The sequence below is a fragment of the Rhynchophorus ferrugineus genome, unplaced genomic scaffold (assembly GCF_030347505.1).
Source record: "Rhynchophorus ferrugineus isolate W39M unplaced genomic scaffold, kcgeb_rfMv2 rfM2, whole genome shotgun sequence".
Lineage (NCBI taxonomy): Eukaryota > Metazoa > Arthropoda > Insecta > Coleoptera > Curculionidae > Rhynchophorus > Rhynchophorus ferrugineus.
This window is the reverse complement of record NW_027472581.1, coordinates 14,592,050-14,604,321: the sequence shown is the minus strand read 5'-3', so window position 1 is coordinate 14,604,321 and position 12,272 is coordinate 14,592,050.

The window sequence follows — 12,272 nt, the reverse complement described above, 5'->3', positions numbered from 1 at the left end:
GATTTCGGCTACTTTCATTAAAAACACACGATATGGTATCAATTCAGGTATTCATATTCAGAAAGAAGAATATTTAACAGTTAAGAATTTACATGTAGCTTTTCATAAATTGGATAACATATGGTCGAATGTGGTGGAGGTAGTGTTTTAAGTTCAAACTCACTGTTACCTTCCTATTGAATTTCATTCCATAGCGATCTCCCACGGTTTTAATGATAGTTCTGAGTTTTTCTTTCATTGTCTTACTTTTTTACACAACCAATTTAATACAAAATATAAATAGCCACATTATAAATATACAAGAGATATGTTTGGATAGCACTGGGTGCATTATATTAGGATATTGTTTTAGTTAAAAGGACAAAAACCTTGGAATTTGAATTCTGAATTGGCAACCAAAACAAACACTTGGTTATAAAACACAAAGAAAACACTTAGGAAAATTGGAAAAAACGATTAATTCATAATTTTCGAGATCAAATATATACAGTTAGTGTGAAATAATTTTGATTTTTTGTGTATCTCTAATAATAATTATTTCGTGAAGCCATATGATAGCAGGTTTATGGAACAGCCTAAATATAGAGGCAGCTCTCATTTACTACTTAAAATGGAGATTTCAGAAGATCATGGTCGAAAATTGGTTGATTATGGTCATAAATGCTTGAGTGAACACCACCGAAACATCGCTTTGATCGTTGAAAAAGTCCATAAAATATTTGAAAATATCGAGGTAAGCCGACATTTCATCTCGCAATATGTCTACACAGTCGAAACAGTGCTGAATTAACCACATATCACTGGATCCCAAAAGAAGCTCGATAGTAGGGTTTTTGTGAATAAATAGTGTATTGATTGAATCTAACAATTTTTAATCGACTTATTACGAGTAACAACCCTGATGCCAACAAGGAGATAGTAAATATTTGGTGAGATAGGAACCGAGTTATTAGCTGCTTAAATCTGATCAAAACATCTGAAGTAAAAATTTAACAAAATCGTTGTCTTCTGTTACGACAGCGCAACGTCAAACAAAAAAGGTATTGGGTGGGAGGTTTTATTGTATCCAAAGTCTAGCTCGAACAATGCTCTGTCCGATTATCATTTGCTGGTCTCAAAAGAACTTCCGAGACTTTTGACTTTGGTTCAGTTTTTGCTCCAGAAATCTTAAAAGCAACAAACTTTTGGTTTTAACAGACAAATAGCAAAAGATTGAAACTTCTTATTAGTGCTAGTTTTGGAAAGCATAAAAAAACGGAATTATTTTTTCCTAATCTATAGTATACATTTTTGACAGTAGCTATCATTATAACTAACATCTATTTGAGAGTGTAACAGGAAATTTTCTTTGCGTGAGTCTGTTAAAAATGTGCTTTTTGATATTTTCTATTGTAATTCTAGTACATAATACAATTTTTTACTCTTTTTCCTCTTCGATATTTCTATATGATACACACGTTTCCGAAAAATAAACATCGATTCTCATCATCGGGTAGATATAAAATATACATATAATTTTTCCAACAATATATTGAAAGACTTAAGAGCAATACAAACTACACTTTTATAACCCAATGCCTGGGGCAATATTCTAAGATTGATATAGGCCAATAGATTTGTGGTATTGTTTGATATAAGGATCAAGGCAGCCAATGTGTATTTAAATTATGGCTTCATATGCGTTTTATTATAGTTTATACGAGGGTCACTCTTTATATTTCGGGAATAACAAAAAAAACAAATAGTTGCGAATATACATGTATTGTAAGTACTCGCCACGATGATCGATATACTTTTGCATACGCTTAAACCAATTTTTAATTTTTAAAGCATTTATTCCATGCCGAATTAGGTATCTTCAAAACATGATTTTTGAACAATATTCAGTAGCTTCTTCGGGCGATGAAAATCGTTGACCACACAGTTTATTATTCACGGATTGGAACAAAAATAAGTCATTGGTTGCCAAATCATGGCTGTGCGGCGGATGATCCATGAATTTGATGTTTCGAGTGCTCAAATAGTCTCTTGTTTGAGCCGATGTGTGAGAAATCGCATTGTCATGATGAAAAACAATCCGGCATCTCTTGTTTGTTTTCATTTTTCCACCTAAGAGTTCTGGCAAACAAATGGTTGTGTACCAATCAGAATTTACTGTTCTACGATCCTCTAGAGGCACTGTTGCAATATGACCACTTTTTCCGAAGAAGCAGGCCACCATATTCTTTGAAGTGCTTCGTTCGCGAACAACTTTTGTTGGATTTGGTTTATCTTGGAACACCCATACAATCGTCTTCTGTTTAATTTCGGGCTCATACGAATATATCCATGATTCGTCACCTGTCACGATTTTATAAACGTCTTTCGAAGCACCGCGATAGAATTTCTTCAGCATTTCTTTGCACCAATCGACACGAGCCTTTTTTTGGGCGATTGTCAAATTGTGTGATATACAACGCGAACATAACCTTCCCACAGCTAAGTGTTCATGTAAAAGCGCATATACACTGATGGAAATAATGCTTAGGGATTCCTCAATCTCACAATAGATGACATGACGATCTTGTTTAATCATTTCGTACACAGCATCGATGTTTTCTGGTACCAGCTGATTTTGGATGACCTTCAGCAAACTACGACCACGATTGAATTCACTAAACAGGTGATAAACGGCGGTTTTTGATAGACCCTCACCGCCAACAGTCAAATTAAGTTGATTGATGCACTCTTGATGTGATAATCCACGTCGAAAATCGTAAAAAATCATCGCGCGAAAATGCTCACGATTCCGTTCCATATTTTGCCGAGACGAAACTTTCAACTAAATATAAAATAAACAAATAGCGTCCTTGCGACGAAATGTTCTAAGTACGTATATCGTCAAAAATATCAAAACGATGGAACCGTCAGATGGACTCACATGACAACAGTGTTGCAAATTCCCGATATATGAATAGTGACCCTCGTACATATAGGTAATTTATTTTATTTTGATACATGTTGGTAACACTGTTTCCATGTAAATAATACGACTCGTATATATTGCTCAATTTACAGGCCAAGAATTATAGATGATATTTTGGTATATTATGCGATCATTGAAATATGATCTCCAAATGTAATCTCTTAGACCTTTTCAGACATTTTTCGAACGACAGTATCTAAGTAATGACAGCATACACAAAACATCATCGGCGAAGAGGAATCCAGGGCGAAACCCAAAGTTAACAGATAGTTCTGACGAACATTAAGAAGGATTTTTGTCAGACAATATAAAAGTACTGCAGTAAAAGTGACAGCAGAACTCAAAACTCACTTAAGGAATACTATTTCAACAAAAACAGTATGGCGGAAGCTTCACAGAGCTAATATTTTATAGAGAAACGGTTTATAAATATACTCCTTCCAATAAAACAGCCTATGCACTTCATCAAAATTGATAATGCAATGTTACTCTATTAAATTTAAGTTTTGGTTTATTTTAACTTAGACATAACAAATTGCTAATGTAAATAAAGCAATGAGTCAACAATATGTATATCAAATTTATTTATATTTTAATCAAATGTAATTTATTTTAACAATATAATTTTCTACAGTTATCATGTATTAATTATGTACTCGTCTTTGGTTGTCTATACTCTTATCACTCGGTGTTGGTAATTATCAGCTTTGGACCATAAGCACAAGTCAAAATAAAACATTCAGACTATTATACTATTAGAAACACTATTATACTATTAAACACTTATCGTTAACACTTGTTAACGATTGCACCATCTGTCAGTTTATTTTTATGTCGTTCTGATGGAGTAAATTATATAAAACACAAACATTTAATTTATATTTAACGAATGACAAAACACTAACTCAGCTCCAGAAATAAAGTCACTGCTTTCCAAAATGAACAATAGTATATCTGCAATTAGTTCTATAAAAAAAACATTAGATGTAACAAAACCTATATAGTTTTGACTTTCACCTTTTTCCATCAACTTCTGTTGTCTTTACAGTCTTTACTAGCGTTTTTGCAAGAGAGGTCTAATGTTCCATTTTGAAAAATGAATGTCTCGTCTAATTATTAATAAATCTTTAAATAAACCTTTAAAATTAAATATCAAAATGATCAAATATTTAAAATTAAATACCAATTTCACAAGTTTTTTAAAAATAATTGGAAGGTTTTTGGAATATTTAAGAAATATATTCTTTAATTTTAATTTTTATCACAAATTCCAATGTCTACTGATCTGCCGGAGTGTTTACAATTTTTTTTTTAATTTCATTCTTTTGATTCATTGGTTTTTGATTTTTTATTTTTTTACCCTTACTAATTTACTACTTTTTTACTATTACTATTTTACTAATCTACTAGAAGTCAATTTTTCATAAACATCGAAATCATTAATCACATATAATTGTGCCAGTATAAGTTTGTGTAGTGATTAAAACGTAATTATACCTCACTAAAACAATTTTATTTCACGAATAAGAAGTGGTGACTTGTTGGATACACCAAGGTGTTAACAAAATATTTTTAACAAAAGAATTGAACAAACTTCAAAAAATAAATAAGGAATTCACTAAAAATAAAAAAATAATCAAACCTGGATTCTTAACATTATTATTAACTTATCTGCCCTATCTTATTTAACTTTATTTAACCCTATTTACCCTACCTACTACACATATTTTATATTCTACTATACACATACAATTTAGCTTAATACCTACATAAACCTATCTATCTACTTACAATATTATTTTAACAACTACCAACTGAATACCTTTAAGCTGGTGCCGGAACCCAAACAGTTATATTAATTTAGATTTGTTTTGTTGATAATTTAATTTTTTGTATATGTCACAATTTTATATTATTATTTTTGTAACTTTGACTATTTTTTAAATTTTAGTGAGTTCCTTATTTATTTTTCGAAGTCGGTTCAATTTTTTTGTTGAAAATACTTTATTTTTCTCTTTTTAACGTATATATATATATATATATATATATATATATATATATATATATATATATATATATATATATATATATATATATATATATATATATATATATATTGTTATAAAGTTTTCACGAAGTTATTTTATTTAATATTACAGAGGTAGGTCGAGTAAAGGTACAGCCAGTATGACAAAAAATAGGAATAAAGAAACAATTATTGAAAATAAGGAGCGCTTCAGGCCCCGGGGTCCGCTACCTAGCCTAGGCGATTTGACAATTGTTCTAACTACACAACAACAAATAGTTATTGTCCCCGCCGGGAATCGAACCCGCAACCTCCGTTTGGAAGCTAAACGTTTTAACCATTACACCATAAAAGCAATTTTTTTATAAGGTTTCTACGAGGTCTTATATTTTATAGTTAGTGCTTAAAAAACAAACTGAACGACTTCCGATTTTCCATCACATCGGCTCTGCAATAACATTATACACACCAATCTGGTTATTTTAGATAAATATGGGCATTTGCCTCGATTTCCAATCCTTCCCTCCAACAGATCCTAATTTGGTTCCAATCGGACCATCTCGGAAGTGGACTCTTTCTAATAAAAAAAAGAATTTTGAAAATCGGACGACAATCGATGGAGAAATCGGCGAACAGACATTAAAAAAATATATACAGCCGATCATAGAACCTGCTCCTTTTTTGAAGTCGGTTAAAAATACTTTAAATTGGTAGATTTTGTGTCGCAAGCTGTGATTTCTGGTCCATATTGAGCAATTGGTTCGGCCCAAATAAACCCTAACAAACATAAAGGAGAGGCTAAAATAAAAAGAGTAATAATTACAATATTCATTTTCATCCAAATTTCATTATTCAATATTTTTTATATATACTATATATTCATATATATGAACTTCAAATATATATATTATTATTAGATGGCGTGGGGCAAAAGTCCCGCTACAATGGAGGCAATTTCCGTTGAGTGGCAATAATGGAACGATTATTTTCAATAAATATTGTCACTAGTTCTGCTCATTCTTGTGGCGTATATTTATTCATAGTAAAATTTTGACGTCTACACAACAAAATGGTAAAAGCAAAACCGAGCTAAACGTCACATAACCAAGGTGGTGCGCAGTCAAAATGGTAGCGGGACTTCTGCCGCACCATATATATCTATTTTAAGTTGGATCACAAGGAATCCATATAAACACTTAAAAAGTGTTTTTTTTAGCAGCGTTTTACTAAGTTGTGATCGTTATTGCCGGAAGCACCACTGTGATGACATAATATTAAGATATATGAATTATTAAATTATTAGTTTTTCCTTCGTTCAGTTTTCTACCTTGAGAAGATTGAACAATCCAATAGAAGAAGGCTTTGATATTCGAGAAATTGAATTGTATAACTTTTAACTATTATTTGGTTGCAAGATTAATTTGAGTTTGAATTATAAGAAAAACATCAGTTTAAACATAATAGAATAATTTAATAGATTAATATCAAACCTTAAAATATATTTATTAGCGGGCATGAGAACATAGAAAACTAGAGATATATACTAGAAAAACAAAAAGTTTTCTATATTATATCATGCCAGGCAATGAAAAAAGAAACAATAGGTAACGACAATAGGCACACAAACTAATTTCGTTACTAACAAACTCGGAAAGCCCGCGCGAATAGGAAGACCTACCTCATTCGCAATTTTCACCAGACATTTTAGATTTCATCTAATCAACTCCATTGTTAAATCTGAAATTGTTCTACGGTCTATTGTTGCTTTCAGATAATTAGTAGTATTCTACTACATAATTTTGACACAATATGTTTGTTGATATATTATTATTTAAGTTTAGTCCTCTAAAAATATATCTCTAAACGGAAATGTTAAAATGTTAATATATATATATATATATATATATATATATATATATATATATATATATATATATATATATTCTATAATTCTATATAAAACAAGAAATATTTTTTGCGATGCAAATTAGAGAATCGATGATAAACATTCCCATTATGGATCTGTTTGAAATTTTAAAATTGGATTTATTTAAACTATCTTCCTTAGCAAAAATGGCATAAGTGATAATTGATAAAAAAAAACTGCTTCACATATCATTTTAGTATCATAATTTTATTATAATTTCATATGGCTACAAGAATTGCGAACGAACAAAATCAAGGAATTCAAAAATATTTACAATTCTTAACGCTAACTGATGCAACGGAATATTTGAATATTCTCTATGGAAAGTAACAAAAAAGATTAAAAAAACCTCAACACTATAATCCGCCCATTAAAATTGATAACAATATCTGGGCTAGGAACGATAAAGATAAAGCGGAAGTTTTCTCTAAACACTTCAAATCAGTATTTAATGCATATCCATCTGAATTATCTATTACAGAAGAAAATAAAATAGTTCACTTTCTTAACACTCCGTTTTAAATGGATCTGCTACATGAGACATTTACTGTTAAGGAAGTAAGCCAAACAATAGTTTCCCTCCGGGTTTTCACTTAATTACTAGAAGCATATTAAAAGAACTCTCAGAAAAGTGCATAAAATTAATAACGTTCATATTTAATGCCTAATAATATTTAGCACTAGAAAATTAACATTTTATTGTCTAACAGAATGACGAATACACTAACCTACATTCAATATATTCGGGTGTTCCGCAGGGTAGTGTTTTTGGTTCATTGTTATACCTATTGTATACAACTGACCTACCGCCCTCAAATAGCACTACTGTTGCAACATATGCAATGCACTCGCCAAATAGTTAAATGAGGACGATGGAAGTGCGTAGGCTCAAACGTAAAGTACCATACGAAACGATTAACAAACATATAGAGTGAGATATAATAATCTCTAGAATAAGTTAGAATAGTTTTTAGAGTAAGTTAGGATAGTGTTTAGAGTAAGTTAGAGTAATATCTAGAATAAGATTAAGATTATAAGTTTGTACAGCAGAACATTTACCTAAACAATCTTCTACATGTCAGTTGAGTTATAGTGTATAACGGAAATCATATAATAGTACTTGTTCCCACCGGGAAAAAATTCTAAGAGATAAAAAAAATCTATGATTGGGTTTAAACTTTTTAAAAACAGTTTCTCAAATACTTTTTATAGTACTGGTAGCACTGAAATTGGTCGATAAAATTTTGCTTCATTTGTTGATTTTACAGGTTTCGGAATCCTAATAATTTCAGCTATTTTCCAAATATCCTGAATATGTTTAAATCGAAATTAGCTTGATGTTACTTTTATAACTTTGGGAATTTTTTTTGTTGTAACAAGTCGGAATCGGAAGATATTAGCACTCGCTGGTTGCTTGTAAATTATTAACGATAGTTTCAACTTTTTGATGATTATGCAATTCTTAAATTCCCCTACGTCTCTTTCTATTTAAAATTTAAAAATATATTTTAGAACCATTTCAACATCGTCGTTTCTGTGGCAATACCATGTAAAAAAAGAGTTTTCTCTGATTGAAATGATGATAGAAAGGTAAAAAAACTTGTAGAAAATAATGGAAAATATTTTGGTTACCACGATCGAATCTTATACCTTATCGATTTCGATAATATATTTTAATATATATTGTAATAATATTGTTTACTAAATGCCTTTCTAAAGTGAAAAATTGATAAGAATACATGCAACTACCTAATAATATGACATTGAAATTTTTACTCATGACTGTCATGCTATTTCATTATATTTAATCTAAACAAATTTTATTCTTTTGCAAATAAAATAAAACTAATTTCATGTATACGGAGGTCCTCTTCAGAACTCATACAATCTGTATTAAACCTCCATACATAGGCGATAAATAAACAATTAACATCATTTCCTGGGTTGAAAACAATGAGGGATTTTCATTAATTTAGGCGTTTTACGATCAAAGGCCTCTAACTTGGTTTGGGTCTAACCTATAACTCAAGAGGAGTATCGTATAATCACGTGGACCTATGTGTTTATTGCCTATATTGTATTTCCTAGGCTTAATTTCGGTTTATTTTTTATGTTCATTTAGTACATCTTTTATATTATGAATGTTGTTTTTATTACATAATCTAAAACATTCTCTCATTTAATTGGTTTCTGCAAATTTGTTAGTTGACAAGTACAGATGGTGAATGTCTTCAATAATAGAAAATGCCGAATTTTATGAAAGGATCGATACGCAGTTAGGCTCAATCGCTCAGGAGATTTAAGAGCATTTTCTTGCTGTTGAAGGCATCTACTACAGTCGTCATTATTACAACTTTTAATATTTTTTCAGAAATCGAATGTTTTCTTATTTAATTGATTGAATTAAATAGAATGAGATACAAGAATTTGCGTTCGGATGTGGCTCTGACAAATCTACCATCCTATGCAAAATTTGGACCTCAACTCAGATCAACTAAGGAGTTGAGAATAAATATGATGAACATCTTATGCAAAAGTATTCTTTTATGTTGGTAAAATAGTAATAGGCAATATTGATCGACTATGCGATTTATGAAAGTTCTATAAATATAAAAATTCAGTTTTCGTATATTTGCTTCATCCTTTTATCCAAATTCATTCAAATCAACACTGAATAATTGATATTCAGAAGGTGCAACATTCCAAAAATCGTTCGATTTATTCAACTGACAACGCTAATGTAGTAACAGTTTCATTTGGTTTTAGCTGCTCTATATGATCATGAATATTTGGCTGTAATGTGGATGTGGTTGGCTTCCGAAGGGAACAATAAGCCATGATATAATCAGTAATTTTTAGACACTAATTATGGGACGCTCAAAATTGTATTTTTTACATTCATTATTTTTCCTGTCAAAAACTTTTAGACGCCTATGGTAGTCCTGCTCCAGTCATTTATATAAAGGTAGTTATTTTAATATCAATGAGAAGAAATGACTTAAAGTGATAATATAATATCGAACCTATTGAACATGGAAGTTTCATTGATGGTTCAAGATAGGATTCTTAATTTATCTACGCTCAATACCTTAAAATCAAGAATTTAAAAGGATTTTAAATATTAAATATAACTCAATTGAACTGAAAAACAAATTATACCTTATAAATAACTATGTATATGTTATATTTTGTCCATTGCTAGTTTGGTGCATTACTATTTTCACTCACTTGTTGTCAAGTTCAACCTTCTTTTGGTATACATATAGATTGGGAACAATTTTATAGTCCACTAGCTGAACCGGTAGACTTCGTAGTTCCTCAATCGATAAACAAAAGACCTAATAATCCGTAATTAATAAAAGAAATGCTCGGTGTGAATGAATTTTAATCATTATTTTCGATTAACTACACATGATGTTTGATACTTGCGTCTTTCATACGTGAAATAGTGGCTATTTATAAGGTTTCAGTTACATATTTACAGACACAGACAGTTTTGGTACAGTTTGTTAATCAATTTAAAGCTTTTTGATAAACCATACTTTTATTTTGTTTTGTGGTGCGTAAATAAATAAAGATGACGGTTCTCCGCAAACTTCCGCGGAAGTTGATTCCGCAAACTTCCAACGACTGGCCTTGAGATTAATTTATGGCCATTGCAAAGACCAGACGTACTGGAAATTGTAAACGTTTAAAATCGAATGGTAAATTCTTTGGAATCATAGGTATTCGCATCCTCTCCTTTGTATTTCCCTTTATGATGGTTGCCTCAATAACGTTATTCGTCATCTTTTTCACAGCCAGTCTTGTTTCATTGCACAGTGGATCAATGTTACGCAGCATGATGAGAACTCTGATGCTTTTAACTTCAAATTGTGAGGTGATAATCCAGGTAATTCCAGTGAATTTAAAAACTCCGTGGGATAGTTGACTCCGTCGTCCTGGTTCATAGCGGTGTCGACTGATTTGAAGGAAACCAACTGTCCCGGAAGAAAATTCTGAATGGTCGCATTGAGATCCTCAAAAATCTCGAATACTCGACTTTTTTCCTCCTGACCATTTTCTAAATGGACTGCCAAATGGACTACTTATATAGCCACCCATTTGGTAATGTGATATTTCGTCATTTACATTGGTTACAGCGAAGACGGCCATATCGCTACATTTGTTAACATATTTACATATATACTTTATCGACTTCACAGAGTCCACATCGACATTTTGTCCTCTTATCTTCATAACTACCGATCGCCCATTGTCCGCAACTGATCGCCGACGATACAATCGATATCCATCATTTCCCGTTATGGTTTCAGCAATCAGGTCTCATGGGTATCACTTGGAGCACTTGCCGTCAGCCATACAGGGTGAATTGTAGTTGAAAACTCCGCAAAGTCCATGTATAATGTGTTTGGTAACTACTGCATGCAACTTTGGGTCAACTGTGGGAAAGTGGGTATGAAATTGTCCTGTATAATATGTGTTCATAATAATATCTACAAATTATTGTCATTTTCCCAATTGATACCGATTTGTCGGTACAATAATATGTGATGCTCAATTTCATTACGTCGTGCTCGCTGTTGTTTTGTTTGATGTGCACGAATTCCTTGCATTCTAAGCCTATCTACGTCATTGTTACTCTATAAAGAACGCAATTCTAGCATAGCAATACGACTATTTTCTTGATCTGTTTCTCTCTGATCATCAGTGCGGTTAGCACGTGAGGTAGCTCTCCACACACTTGATTGACTACGACGACATAAGTCAGGTCGTCCTCCCTTCGGCATCGTAAAATGTAATTAATCAAAGTGAGAAAAGTTCTCGTGCACTTAGCAGTAAAGTGTCACTATCATAAAAAATCAACAAAAAAAGCACAAGAAAGAAAATTAAGAAAGTTCTCGCGCATGTAGATTTGCGAATTCGATCGTCGACTTCAAAGAAAAAACAAAATTGTTCTTTTTATTTAATTTTCATATTTATTCACCTTTTAAACCTTCCCCGGACTTCCCTAAATAATTCAAAACCAAAATTATCCAAATCGGTCCAGTCGGTTTTAATAAATATTATTAACTTTTTCAACTAATAGTTGGTCAGTACAAGACTCATTTTTCAAGACAGGAAGGTCCGCAACGACAATGGGTCAACTACTCAAGGCATCTTCACTTAAATACCTGTCATAATAAGCAACTTACAATTTTTGATTTTGAACTTTTAAGAAATAGGAAAACAAAATCTAAGGAAACTCAAAGAAACAAAAGTTATTAAAATGTTCCTATGAAAAGGAACAGTAAAAAATCTTCATTTTGAGAGCGCAATAACTTTCGACTCACTAAATGAATGACTCTACCTTG